Raw genomic sequence first — 15,023 nt, 5'->3', positions numbered from 1 at the left:
GGATTATGTATGGTGTTTCAACCGTATTTATCAGCCTAGTATCCAGGAGGGAGATAGAGGCAGATTTTGAGGAGGGTACATGCAGTGTCGCATGATACTGGCTTCTGCACTGTCTATGAGCAAGAGGTGAGGGATAGTGGACCATTTCTGTAGGTTCAGGGGGGTCAGAAGAATCTGGCAATTCAAGATCTTCAGGAGCATCAATCAGATACCCTCATTCCATGTGTTGTGATCCCATTATTTCCTAACCAGGACCCTTAGCTCACCTGCATTGCTTGGAAGTTTAACCTTATTGAAGCTTAAACTATGATGATAATCCTGGGCCTCACCTTTCCCTGCTGACCCACTGCAGGTATTTAAGCCCTTGTTATGTGCTGTTAAGGAAGCCCTCTGGATTTCATAGACTTCCCTGGTGTCTCTGTGGTAAAGAATACACCTGCAATGAGGAGATGCAGGTTCAATCCCTGGGCTGGGAAGAGCCCCTGGAGAAGGAAATGGCAACCCACTCCAGTATTCTTGCCTGGGAAATTCGATGGACAGAGAAGCCTGGTGTGCTATAGTCCATGGGGTCACAAAAGAATCAGGCAGGATTTAGTGACTAAGCAACAACTGGATTTCACATTTGGCTTTCAGTATCAGAACCCAATTTCAATATCCTTGTAGTTATTATGCCTCCAGTATATATTTTTTGAAATATCATTGATTTACAATGTTGTGTTAGTTTTTGATATACAGTAAAGTTATTGAGGTTTTCTTTCCATTATGGTTTATTTATTACAAGATGTTGAATATAGTTCCCTGTGATATACATTTGTGTCTGCAGAATGTAAACTCCTAATTTATCCTTCCCCCATCCCCTTTCCTCTTTGATAACCATAAATTTGTTTCCTGTGTCTGTGAGTCTGTTTCTGTTTTGTAAATAAGCTCAATTGTATCATATTTTAGATTGCACATATAAGTGATATCATATGGTATTTGTCTTTCTCTTTCTGACTTACTCCACTTAGTGTGATAATCTCTAGGTCCATCCATGTTGCTGTGGCATTATGTCATTCTTTTTCATGGCCGAGTAGTATTCCATTCTGTGTATGTGTGTGTGTATATATATGTATACATATATATGTGTATATATATACATATATATGTGTATATACACATACATCTTCTTTATCCATTTATCTGTCAATGGATGTTGCTTCTGTGTCTTGGCTATTGTAAATAGTGCTGCTATGAACATTGGGAGTGCATGTATCTTTTTTCTTTTTTCAAATGTTTATTTTATTTTTGGTTGCACCGTGAGGCATGTAGGATCTTAGTTCCCAGATCTGGGAGCACAGAGTCTTAACCACTGGACCACCAGGGAAGTCTTATCTTTTTAAAAATTTTTACTGAAATATAGTTGGTTTATAATGTTGTATTACTTTCAGATGTATAGCAAAGTGATTCATTTATATGTATATATAAATATATATTCTTTTTTCACATTCTCTTCCATTATAGGTTATTACAAGATACTGAGTATAGTTTCCTATGCTATGCAGTAGGTCCTTGTTGATTATCTATTTTATATATAGTACTGTGTATGTTTTAATCCCAAATTCCTAATTTATTCCTCCTCTCCTTTCCCCTTTGGTAACCCTAAGTTTGTTTTCTATATCTCTGAGTCTATTTCTACTTTGTAAGTAAGTTCCTTTATGTCATTTTTTTTATTCCACATATAAGCAATATCATATGGTATGTGTCTTTCTCTTTCTGACTTACCTTGCTGAGTATGATAATCTCTGGATCCATCCATGTTGCTGCAAATGGCATTCTTTCCTTCTTTTTTATGACTGAGTAATATTCCATTGTATACATAAACCACATTTTCATTATCTACTCATCTCTTGTTGGACATTTAGGTTGTTTCCATGTCTTGGATACTGTGAATAGTGCTGCTATGAACAGAAGGATGCATGTATCTTTTCAAATTAGAGTTTTGTCTGGAGGTATGCTTAGGAGTAGGATTGCTAGAGTACGTGGCAATATTTTTAGTTTGTTGAGAAACCTCCATGCTGTTCTCTATAGTGATTGCACCAACTTACATTCTCACTAACAGTGTAGAAGGGTACCCTTTTCTCCATACCCTCTCTAGCATTTGTTATTTGTTATTTTATTTCATTATTATTATTTTGGTTGCACCATGAGGCTTGTGGGATCTTAGTTCCCTGACCAGGGATCAAACCTGGGGCCTGGCAGTGAGAGCGCCAAGTCCCAACCACTGGATCGCCAGGGAATTCCCTGGTATTTGTAGACTTTTGAATGATGGCCATTTTGAATGGTGGGTCTTTCTGGGTGTCTCATTGATAAAGAATCTGCCTGCTAATACTGGAGACACAGGTTCAGTCTACATTGGGAAGATCCCCTGGAGGAGGAAATGACAACCCATTCTAATATTACTGCCTGGAGAATTCCATGGACAGAGAAACCTGGCAGAATACAGTCCATGGGGTCACGAAAGAGTCAGACACTACTGAGTGAGTGAGCATGTATGCACACAGGATTCTAACTGGTGTGAGGCGATAGCTTGATTTGCATTTCTGTAACGATTAGCAGTGGTGAGCATCTTTTCATGTGCCTATTGGCCATCTATATGTCTTCTTTGGAAAAATGTCTGTTGAGATCTTCTGCCCATTTTTTTATTGGGTCATTCGGTTTTTGTTATCAAGTTTATATGAGCTGTTTATATATTTTGGAAATTAAGCCCTTGTCAGTTGCATAATTTGCCAATATTTTCTCCCAGTCTGTGGGTTGTTTTTCACTTTGTCCGTGTTTCCTTTGCTCTGCAATAGATTGTAAATTTGGGTCCTGTTTGTTTATTTTTGTTTGTTTGTTTCTGTTGCCTTGGGAGGCTGATCTAAGAAGACTGGTTAGATTTATTTCAGAGAATGTTTTGCCTATGTTCTCTTCTGGGAGTCTTATGGTTTCATGTCTTATAGTTAAGTCTTTAAGCCATTTTGAGTTAATTTTTGCATATGGTATGAGGGAGTGTTATAACTTCACTGATTTGCATGTGGCTGTCCAGCTTCCCCAACACTACTTGCTGAAGAAACTCTTTTCTCTATTGTTGATTCTTGCCTCCTTTGTCAGAGATTAAATGACTATAGGTGTAACTAAGCTTTACGTGCTATACATGTTGAATGCTTATTAATGGGAAGCCTGGGCTTCCTTGTATTTTAATTGTTCCTTTCTGGTGAGTGAGAAATGGTCTTAGGATGCTGAAAATCAGCAAGGCCTCTCTCTGGCCTTGCTCAGTATAGCTGCATGGTTCATAACTTTTTCCTACCTCAGCATACATAACAGATGCTGTCTATAGTTGATACATACATACCCTGAAGTGTCCTCTGTACTCAAAAAAGCACTCAAGAAAAGCATGTCAAGATGCCAGGCAGTGAAAAAGATGTGACCATTGGGGTAACTTTTGTCTTTAAAATTATTTTTAGAAGGGGCTTCCCTGGTGGTTCAGTGGTTGGGACCCCGAGCTTCCACTGCAGGGGGTGTGGATTCAATGCCTTTCGGCACAGCCAGAAAAGAAAAGTTATTTTTAAAGTTGATTTATTTGTCAACTTTGACTTTTAGTATAATTAACTACTTGTTACTTGAGACCCCTATGACAATGGATATAACACACAATGGAACCACTAATATAAGTAAATCCTATAACTTAAAATATTTATCAAAAGTAAAACCTGTGGCTTATTTAGTAGCACAGGATTCCAAGATTTACACATTCACCCGACACACTTTCAATTGAGGGACTTCCTGGGCATTTCAGTAGTTAGGACTGTGGGATTTCACTGCCAAAAGCTGGAGTTCAATCCCTTGTCAGGGAACTAAGACCCACAAGCCACCAAAAACAACATCAACAATGAAAACATTCAATTGAGCACATGAATCAGGTACTGAGGAAACAAAGGTGAACAAGACTCCATCCCTGCTCCAATCTAGTATAGCAGTTCTTGAGTTAACTGAGAATCAGCTAGGAGCTTATTAAAATGCAGAGTCTGATTCAGTAGGCGAGACCAAGGAATTTGCATTTTTAACACATCCATGGGTGATTTCCTCAAGAGTATGGGATGGTCTCATTTTGAAAAACACTGGTCTCAACACAGAGAAGTCCTAAAATTACATCAGAGATTCAAGATCAGGGACTCTTTTCTATCCCTGATATTTCCTAAAATAAGTAGCACATGCATATTATCATGTACTAAAGTTAAGAGTGACCCTCAGACAGTGACTCAGAAAGACTGAAATGGAGAAGAATGAAGACTTCTTTAAACAATTTGTCTGTCAATATGTAGGAGTTTTCAGAAGATTTCAAATCATCACCCCCCTGACTTGATACATATTGAGTGCCTACTCTGTCCCAGGTACTGGTGGGCATTCCCTTCTGTCTAAATCTCCTCTTAAGGGGACTACCCTAGCGATCCAATGGCTAAGACTCCACCTTCCACTGCAGGAGGCACAGGTTTGAACCCTGGTCAGGGAACCAAGACCCCACATGTCATGGGGTGTAGCCAAAAAGTAAAAAACAAAAAACATAAAAAACCAACCCCACCCCCCCACCACCAAAAAACAAACAAATGAAAAACCCTCCTCCGATGCTCTACATGCTGCTACTTCTATTTCTCTGAACCATTATTCTATTGATTATTGCCCTTTTCTGTGTCTTCAAGCTCTCTTTTTCTGCTGGGTCCTTCCTTTTAACACATCTTTTTGTCTGAAAAGTAAAAAGTCTTTGACCTTGTGTCTCCTCTCTAATTTCTTCCTCACAACCTCATCAGTTAGGATGCTTTGGCTGCAAGTGACAGAAAACTCAACACACATTGGCCCTAGGCTTGACTCTGTGAATTTAATCCATGGAAATCGTCACCATTCAGCCAAGCAGAACTCTTCAGATATGTGTGATCTCTTTCATAATTCTGTGCTTTGGGACATGCATACTGCATCACTGGATTGCCTTTTCCCCTTTCATGTGTTAAATGCTTTATCCTTTAGTCTCATCTCAGTTTCCTCTAGGAGCTACTCCCTGACCCAGGTGAGCAGATAAGATACAGAGTAGTAGATAATGAGCTTGTAGCCTGGAGAAAGGCAACAGACATAGTTTGAATCCCAGATCCACCTCTTTACCAGCTATGACAAGCCTGTGACTAGCGAGTTACTTAACATCTGTTAGATTCAGTTTCCTTACCTGTGAAATAGGCTTGATATTAGTACCTACTTCATAGGTACTTCATAGGTTGCGAAGATTAAAAGAAAATGCTGCACAAGTGTTATGTTCAATGCCTGGCCCATCACACCTTTGGGCCACCCTGCACCTCGTATCTCCCTCTGTTATAATTCATTCCTCTCACACTGTGCTGGCATTTTTTATTTGGTGCCATGTCCTGCACTGGACTGTGGACTTGTTGAGCACTGTCCCAGAGTTCAACAATAATAGCTAGCTACTTTTTTGTGAAGACAAAAATTCCAAAAATTATGCTAACACTTTGCATATATTATCCCACTTAATGTTAACTGAAAACTACAGAAAGGCCATGCTGCCTGCTAAGGTTGGCCAGGACTGGACAATGTTTCTGTCTCTCTTTTCTCTTCATCGCAGGGGACTGCAGGGATCGCCTGGTTCAGGTCCCTTGCTCAGTGGCTTTAATGTCCTCTGGTCTCAGGCTTCCAAATGATGCTTCTAGTATTCAATTCATTTTGAGCAACAGGGCATTTCTTTGTAGTGGCCTGCTCTTGATCTGTCTCATTTTGTTCCTTTCATTGTTTTATCATTTCAGGACATTTGGCTATCCAGTATCCACAGATGGACATACTGTCTCCATTTCTAATTTGGATGGGTTTCAGTTTTGTTATGAAGGATACAGTTAAGCTGTGGTGAAGCCTATTACCTGGGAACTCCTGGGAGGCCAAGGGAGAAGAAGATACAAAACTAACTGGATTAACCTAAATCCAGGGTCTTTTCCCCCACCCTTTGTCTTTATTTCCCCCACATACTGCTCCCACCCTCCTCTGCCTTCCTTTCCAAACCCTTCCTTCTTTTTTAAAAAATATTTTTTCGGCCATGCCACACAGCATATGAGATCTTAGTTCCCCGACCAGGGATGGAACCTTTGCTCCCTGCATTGAAGGCTCAGAGTCTTTAAATACTGGATGGCCAGGGAAGTCCCTCATGCCCTTCCTTCTTGATTTAAACAATTTCCCTCCTTTCAGCTTCCCTTTTTCCACTGCTAATAAATACACATAGGTTTTCCTTTTTTTTTTTTTTTTTTAATTTTTGCTGCATCACACAGCCTGTAATATCTCAGTTCCCCAACCAGAGATCAAACCCAAGCCACAGCAGTGAGAGCACCAAATTCTAACCACTAGACCACCAGGAAACTCCTGGGATTTCTCATACTTAAGAAAAGTCAAACAACTAATATATGAGAAAACACAAATCAAAACCATAATGAGATCTGCAGTAACGTGGATGGATCTAGAGATTACCATACTAAGTGAACCAAGTCAGAAATAGAAAGACAAATACCATATGATATTATTTATATGTAGAATCTAAACTATTACACAGATTTCCCTGGTGGTGCAGTGGTGAATACTCTGTGCTTCCAATGCAGGGGGTGTGGGTTCAATCTCTGGACAGTGAACTAAGATCCTGCATGCTGTACAGGGTGGCCAAAAACCCCCCCACAATATGACAAAAATGAACTTATTTACAAATAGAAATAGATTCACAGACATAGAAAACAAATTTATGGTTACCAAAACGGAAAGGAGGTAAGGGAAGGATAAATATGAGTTTGGGATTAGCAGATACAAACTACTATGTATAAAGTATATAAACAATATTATCCTACTGCATAACACAGGAAACTATATTCAATACCCTATAATAAACCATAACAGAAAACAAATACAAGAAGAATATATATGTATTTTTGCTGTATGTCAGAAACTAACAACGTAAATCAACTATACCTCCATGAAAACAAAATATAACTCAATAAGATATCAGTTCACACACAAAAAAAGATATCAGTTCACATGCATTGGGATGGGTGTTTTTAAAAAATAACACAGAAAATAACAAATGTTGATAAAGATGTGGAGAAATTGGAACTCTTGTGAGTTGCTTGTGGGAATGTAAAATGGTGCAGCCACTATAGAAGATACAATGGTGATTCCTCAAACTGTTAACATAGAAGTACCATGTGACCTAGCCAGTCCACTTTTGGGTTTTAATCCAAATAAGTGAAAGCAGAGACTTGAACAGATATTTGAATATCCATGTTAATAGTAGCATTTATGAATCATAGTCAAAAGGTGAAAATAACCCTAAGTATCCATAAATAATGAGTGGATAAACAAAATGTGATACATACATACAATGGACTATTTTTTAAAAAATTTTTATTGAAGCATAGTTGATTTGTAATGATTCAGGTGTACAGTGAATTGATCTTTTACATAAACAATGGGCTAGTCAACCTTAAAAGGGAGGAAATTCTAACATGCTACAACATAGATAAATCTTGAAATTTTCATGAAAAGTGAAATCAGTAGTACACAGAAGGGCAAATATTGTATGAGTCTTCATAAATGAAGTATCTAGATTAGTCAAATTTATAAAGACAGAAAGTATTGAACAGAATGGTGGTTGCCTGGGGATTCGAGAGAGTGATGAATAGGAAGTTAGTGCTTAGTGGGTACAGAGTTTCAGTTTGGAAAGATGGAAAAGTTTTGGAAATGGATGGTGGTGAGGGTTATACAACAATGTGAATGCACTCAGTGCCACTGAACTGTATACTTTAAAAATGATTAAAATGATCCATTTTATGTTGTATGTGTTTTTATCACAATAAAAAAGCAAGCAAACAAACATTAGTGTAACCTGATTACTAATCTCCTTTTGACTAGTATGATTTTATGACTGATCACTCCTCCCAGTTCCAATCAGTTCTATCTCTGGAGCTTTTCTGGGCCTCAGTTCCCTCATCTGTTTAATGATCATGGCAGCTGCCTTGTGGCTTGTTTTGAATATTAGATGGGTTAGCACCTGAGCAACACTTAGAAAAGTGACCAGCACAAAGTACATGCTCAATAAATGTTAATTGATATCATCTCTCTTCTAATAAAATATTCAATGTTCTGTCTAAACTTGCAATTAAAAAAATCCCCCTATTTGCTCCTTACTGCTCTAAAATCAAGATTCTTACTATGAATACAATAGATAGGGCTTTTCTGGTGGTCCAGTAGTTAAGAATCCACTTTCCAATGCGGGGGACACTGTTCGATCCCTGCTTCAGGAAGATCCCACATGCCTGTGGCAACTAAGCCTGTGTGCCACAAGTACTTAGCTCACATGTACCAACTACTGAAGCTCCTGCTCCCTAGAGCCTATGCTCCATAAGAAGAGAAGCTACTGCAATGAAAAGCCTGCCCACCCCATCTAGAGAGGAACCCCTGTTTGGTGCAACTAGAGAAAGCCTAAGTGCAGCAATAAAGACCCAGGGAAGCCAATAAATAAATAAATAAATATTTTAAATAGATGATCAGCAAGACCTACTGCAGGGCAGAGGGAAACTCTACTCAATATTCTGTAATAGCCCATAAGGGAAAAGAATCTGAAAAAGAATGGATAAATGTATATATATAAATGAATCACTTTGCTGTACATGGGAAACTAGCACAACTTTGTAAATAAACTATAATATAAATTTTTTTAAAAATGAAAGAAAAAAGATTCTGTGCAAGCTGCTTATACTGGTCTCATAGAGACTATGACCAACATCAATGTATGGCCACATTTAACCTTTTTTTAAAAATTCATTTTATGTTTATTTGTTTGGCTATGCTTGGTCTTAGTTGCAGCACATGGGATCTTTCGTTGTGGCCTACGGGAGCTAGATTCCGACCAGGGATTGAACCTGGATTCCCTGTACTGAGAGCACGGAATCCCAGCCACTGAACCACCAGGGAAGTCCCTAGCCTTTTTGATATTATGATCTTTGGACATTATTGCGCTGTCTTCTTATTCATTCATTAGTTGCATGAGGGGATATCTAAAAAGAATGCAGCAGGGTATACACTCTCATGACACAACCGAAGCAACTTAGCATGCATGCATGCATAGACTCCCATGGAGGCCTTTCTCAGGCCAGAGCCTTTGTTGTTTTTTTTTCAGAGCCTTTTTTAACAGACCTTTAGAAATTTTTCTTCTTGCCCTGGGAACTGGTGTTCTACCCCCAAAGCCCTCCTCACTCAGCCTTTTCAAGACTCAGGGTTCTGCTCCTTGGATGGAATACATTCTCATGTTCCAGTAGGTAACTGAATTCTAATGAGGGAAATTGGCTATTCTAATTTCTTTTTTTTTTCTTTTTTTTTTTTTATGGAACGCTTCACGAATTTGCGTGTCATCCTTGCGCAGGGGCCATGCTAATCTTCTCTATATCGTTCCAATTTTTTTTAGTATATGTGCTGCCGAAGCGAGCACGGCTATTCTAATTTCAAGTCCTGCACACTGGGTGACCCTTATCATAACAGGTGATCCTCAGCGTACTTGTGCTGCTTGGAAACAGTTCCCTCCAGGTCTCTTACACAGGCCTGTGCACCCAGAAAGTCACCTCTCACATCGTTAGGAGGCAGGTGACACTTAAACAGGTGGCTTTATTTAAAAATGAAAGAAATAATCCTGTGTGGGAATATATAGCAGATTGTTTCATGAGGTTACAGTAAAGTAGTAGAAGTGGATGAGACCTCAAAGGGGGATAAAAGCTTTAAAACCTAAATCTTGAGGAAGCCCACATTTAGGGGATGAGGGAGAAAAAGTGCAGAATAATGCTCTATTGGTTGAAACCATCTGAGTCAGTATTACCTGACTCTTCCGATGATTTTAATCTGTGGCAAAATCTATACTTAGTTATTTTCCATTTCATGCTTGTTAACCTCTGGCTTTCACATGCTGACAGATTCAGGAATGATTCAGAGTTCTTACACCATTATCTAGGACTACACGGTCCACTATGGTAGCCACTAGCCACGTGCGACTATCTAAACTTAATTCAAAGAAATAAAACTAAAAATTAAATCCCTCATTTCAAGTATTTAATAGCCACATCTGGTTAGGCTCTACCATATTGGAGAGTGCTGATAGAGGACATTTCCAACATTGCAGAAAGTTCACTGAGTTTAGGAAGTCTCTGCCTATTTGTCTGTTTTTCCTGTTGGATATACCGGGATATGTATGTGTGTTTAAAAAAATTTTATTGGGGTTTAATTGATTTACATTTTTCATTAGTTTCAGGTATACAGCAAAGTGAATCTGTTATACAAAAACATATGTCTACTTTTTTTTAGATTCTTTTCCCGTTATAGGCCATTATAGAGTATTGAGTAGAGCTCCCCATGCTATACAGTAGGTCCTTATTAGTTATCTGGATGTGTTATTTTTACTAAGAAGGAAATGTGACCCAAAGCTGGTCAAGCTATACACTTAGAGATAGTGGTAAAAAACGGAATAGATTATTTAGGATTAGAATCACCTTGGGTGATAAACTCTAAATAGCAGTTAAATAGGTGGGGGTAGGAGAAGCTCATTTTTCAGTTCAAGTACAGGCAGTCCGAGGCTGTTTTGGCTACTCTGATTCACAAAGTCCTCGAGGTCCCAGGCTGCTTCTGCTTCTGACTTCTGACTTCTGCCCTCACCCTCACAGTCCAGGGTGGGGTTCTGTCATGACAAGTTCTAAGCAGTAATATGAAAGCAAAGGGGAAGGAGGGAGAAGATACCTGTCTCACTTGTCAACTGTTTTTTAAGGAAAGCTCTCAGCTGCTGTAACAACATTTTTACTTCCACTGGTAGCAGCAGAGGAGACTGGGAAATGTAAACTTTAATGAAATAGAGGAAGAACAAATATCAGGAAACAATGAGTAGTTTCCCCCTTAGGGCTCACCGCCAGAAAAGAGGACTAGTTAGGAAATGCCAGTCAGAAACGAAAGCTATTAAGTCTGTCCAAGTCTTACACCCTGGCAAGTGAAAAAAATCTATTTTCTCCTCAGGTTGAGAAGATATATAATATTATGGCCTGACAGAGCTGGTATTTCTCAAATCCAAATCAGGGAGAGACTGTGACAGAGCCACTTGAATTGTGAGTGCAATTGTAAAGGAGGATAAAATCACCTCAGTCTGAAGGGATTGTTGCTGCTTATATATTGGTGGAGGGTGGATTGGGGTTTACCTACCTGGAGTCAACTAAGACAAGAAACACAGTAAGAATTTGCCTTTCAACATAGGGGACAAAGGTTCTATCCCCACTTGGGGAACTAAGATCCCACTTGCCATGGGGCAACTAAGCCTGTGTGCTGCAACTAAAGAGCCTGTGCTCCACAACAAGAGAAGCTCAAGTGCCACAACTAGAGAAAGCCCGTGGGTTGCAGTGAAGACCCAGCACAGCCAAAAACAAAATTAAAAAATTTTGAAAAGACAAGAGCTACTGAAAAAGAACGTGTCTGTGTTCATATATTTATTAAAGTGGCATCATAAAAACATCTGGTCTTAGCACAGCAGATATAAATATCTCCAAAAGAAGATTAGACAATACATGTTTATTGAACAATCTGCTTGGACACTGCCTGTTTGTTCTAATTACGTGACCCTCCTCATGGCCTGGAAGTGGGCTTTTCCACTAGAAGGGAATCACTTGGATAGGTGATCTTGGGTTTCAAATCACGCCCATTTTCTGTTGTCAATTAACAGTCTGGTTTGTCATTTCTCCTTCCATGAAGTTGCTTGTCATGAAACAGATAAAATCAAGTTCCTGTATTAGTAAAGCCAAGAATGAACCCTGGATCTGTAGTAACACCATGACCTCAAACTCCCACAAGATAATCTTTTCTGAAATCATTATGTCCTGGATCCTCCTTAAACTCTGAAGGGACTGCTCAAGAGGTGAAATTGCTGAATCATATTTGCCATTTGCTCTATTACAATATCCTTCTGCCTGTGTCATTATAACCCTTCTTAAAGGTTTTCATGAAATTTGTCTTTTGTGGAGAAGGAAATGGCAACCCACTCCAGTATTCTTGCCTGGAGAATTCCACGGACAGAGGAGCCTGGTGGGTATAGTCCATAGGGTCACAAGAGTTGGACACAACTGAGCGACTATCACTCATCACTCATATGTATTACATTCATATAAAATTTCATATTGATAGTTCCCATCGCCTACGCTTGCTTTGCTCTATACTATGTTTGTGCCTTGGAAATAAATGCATTTTTCTTTTTAAAAAGTTTAAAAAAAAAAAAAAAAGAAATTTGTCTTTTGGCCTCTTAAGGCAGTGCCAACTTAATCTAAATTTGTGCAGGTTACTGTAAAATATATATATTTTAAAGTATGTGACAAAAGTCATTACCTTCCAGGGTTTTATCCTCTGTTGAAAAGTCTTGTATATATAAAACAATGAAAAAGCAGTTTAGTCATGTTTGTAATCTAGTTTTCACTTGAACACAAGTAAGTGCCAGTGTTACAGCAAAAAGAATAAATATTAAAGGGTGTCAGAAGGAAAACAGTCATTATGAGATGGAGGCATTAGGGCAAATTTTTAAGGAGAAAATGGAATTTAAGGTGTGTTTTTTTTTAAGGTGTGTTCTTAGTAGGTAGATTCTATGTATCAGTTAAGACCTATTGGTTGCAAGAAACCCAACTCAGATAAATTTAGGTAAAAGAGTTTATACTTGGAAGTCAAGGAAAATCCATGCAGCCCAGCCTCAGCAACTAGAACTATCAATATAAATGCTGACTGGATCTTCTTTTATCCTTCCATTTCTGTCTCTCTTAGCACCTTGATATTTTCTATTTCCATAAACCAGTTTTCTTCACAATACTAGAAGGTCACTCAGGAGCTCCTGCACCAACATCACCTGGGTTAGAAGGTCTCTTTTCCAACGTTAGTTCAGAAAGTCCCTAGGACTAACTGATTGACCCAGTACTGGCCAGCTTTCTACCACTAGACCAGTCAGCTGAACTCAGGGGGTTGGGGGGAGGTGGGAATGGGGAAGTTGTGTGAATACTTGTGACCAAATGAATGGGATGTGGAAGAGAGGAATATCAAGCTGAGAAAGTATGAACTCTCTTATGAGGAGAAATGAGTGTGGTTTAGGTAGATACCACCTGGGATGGTGTTGGGCCACATCCCACAGGCCTAACCTCCAAACAGATGAAAGAGCCTGGAAATAGGGACAGAGACATCAAGGATTTATTGGATAGGAGATCTGAAGCAAAAGGTCCTGGAACAACACCCTGCCGAGGGCTGCAGACAGAACATAGCAATCTTCCATAGTTGGTGGCGGGGAGAAAAAGGCTACCATTTATAAAACGGGGAGTTGATGTCAGGTGCCCTCCTCAGTTCTGAGGGACTAATTAATCCTATACTTTAAAGACTGGATAGTCAAGTCAGTGAATCAAGGACTTGTGGCCCATGGGGCTGTACAGAAAGCAAAACAGCCATCTTGAATATCCTGACCATACAGATAAGAAATTGAGGATAAGTATAAGTATAGATGGAGTAGGAGATTATGGAGGGTTTAGGATTGATGAGTGGCGTGTTTGGAGGCCAAAGGAATTTTGTGTTTATCTCTGGGTGATTTTTAAATGAAATTAGACAAACCATTGTGTTCAGGGTAAGGCAATCAGCAGATTGAATGTAAATTTCATAGGGCAATAACTATTGGGGTTTCACTTTATTTGGAAAACAAGAGTGAAAGATCAAAAGAGAGCAACAAAATAAAGAGGTTTTAAGGTCAGTGAGAGGAGGTTTCAAGGAGAGAAGCCAAGGATAGCCAAGAATTTTCAGCTTAGAAGGATGTGGGCATTTACAGAAACAGGATGAGAGGAGGAGTTAAAATGGGTAAGTGTGATATTTTCTGTTTTAAACAAATCACATTTGAGATGCTGGTGGTATATCCTACAGCTGAAACTTGTCAAGAAATTGGAACTATATGTTGGCGTTCAGGGGAAGAAATTATCTGATTGTCTGTAGATAGCTCATATCTAAGCTAGAAAAGAGGAAGGAGAGAAAGAAAAAAAGAAGAAGAAAAAAGAGGAAGGCCGAAGGCTAGGTTTTGGAGACAACCTGCATTTAAGGTTGTGGGAGGAGAAAGAAGAGTCAGTAAAGTAGGCAGCTAGAAAAGGTTCAAGAAGGTTGGCGAACCAGAAGCAGGTAAGTGTAGAGGCTAGAGAAGTCAAAGCAGAATTTAAAGAAGGAAGAGGTGATTGTGTGAGAAAAGAGATGGAGGAAACTTCGAAAAGGCAGTTGTACTTGGCGAGGTCTTGGACCCCGGAGTTATGTGTTTAAGCGCCATACTTTTCATTCAAATTCAGGCAGGCTGAGTGCTTAATTCCTGCTAGCGTTTTGCTAGGTGCTGCGAACAGGAAAGACCATCTTCTGGACCCAGAGCTCACAGCGTGGCAGAGGAAGTGAGAACTGAATGAATAATTATAATTAAGATACAGTGTTGGAAGTGCACAGGATACAATCGGAAACTCTGCGGAGTGGGCGACCCCATGGGGCCAGATTGGGAAAGGGCGGGTAGGATGGTTTGCTGTCCAAGTTTGCGGTGGGTCTCCAAAGATTCCGCGGGGGCAATTCACAGAACCAATCCTCGGAGGCCGTGGATCTTTCTTCGGCGGCTGTGGGGATGGAGCGCGAGTGAACCCGGGATCCTTAGTGCGAAGGATGTTGGCAATACTTGGGTCCTATTTAAAAGATACGGGATGGAGTTTGCAGCCTGAAGGTGGGACGCCGGAAGGAGAGGTGAATAGCTTCCCTAAATTCTCCCCACTTTCTCACACAGGGCAGAAAAAATCTGGCGGTTGGGGATCGGGGTGGGGAAGCCTTTGGGAATCTAGCCGACCAAAACCCTCAGTTCATAGAGCTCTGAGATTCTTATTACTCTTCCCTCCCATCTGCACCCAACCGGAACTCTCGAG

General features: G+C 39.7%; 1 non-coding gene across 1 annotated transcript; it reads right to left on the bottom strand.

Annotated features, from left to right (window-relative positions):
- Positions 1-9,421: 9,421 nt before the first annotated feature.
- On the bottom strand, positions 9,422-9,532 carry LOC122444410. Its single transcript, XR_006270253.1, has one exon. It is a non-coding gene; the product is annotated as a U6 spliceosomal RNA (small nuclear RNA).
- Positions 9,533-15,023: the final 5,491 nt, after the last annotated feature.

Source organism: Cervus canadensis, chromosome 6 (genome assembly GCF_019320065.1).
Source record: "Cervus canadensis isolate Bull #8, Minnesota chromosome 6, ASM1932006v1, whole genome shotgun sequence".
Classification (NCBI taxonomy): Eukaryota; Metazoa; Chordata; class Mammalia; order Artiodactyla; family Cervidae; genus Cervus; species Cervus canadensis.
The sequence above is the reverse complement of the archived record's forward strand: the minus strand, read 5'-3'. Positions and strand labels throughout refer to the sequence as shown.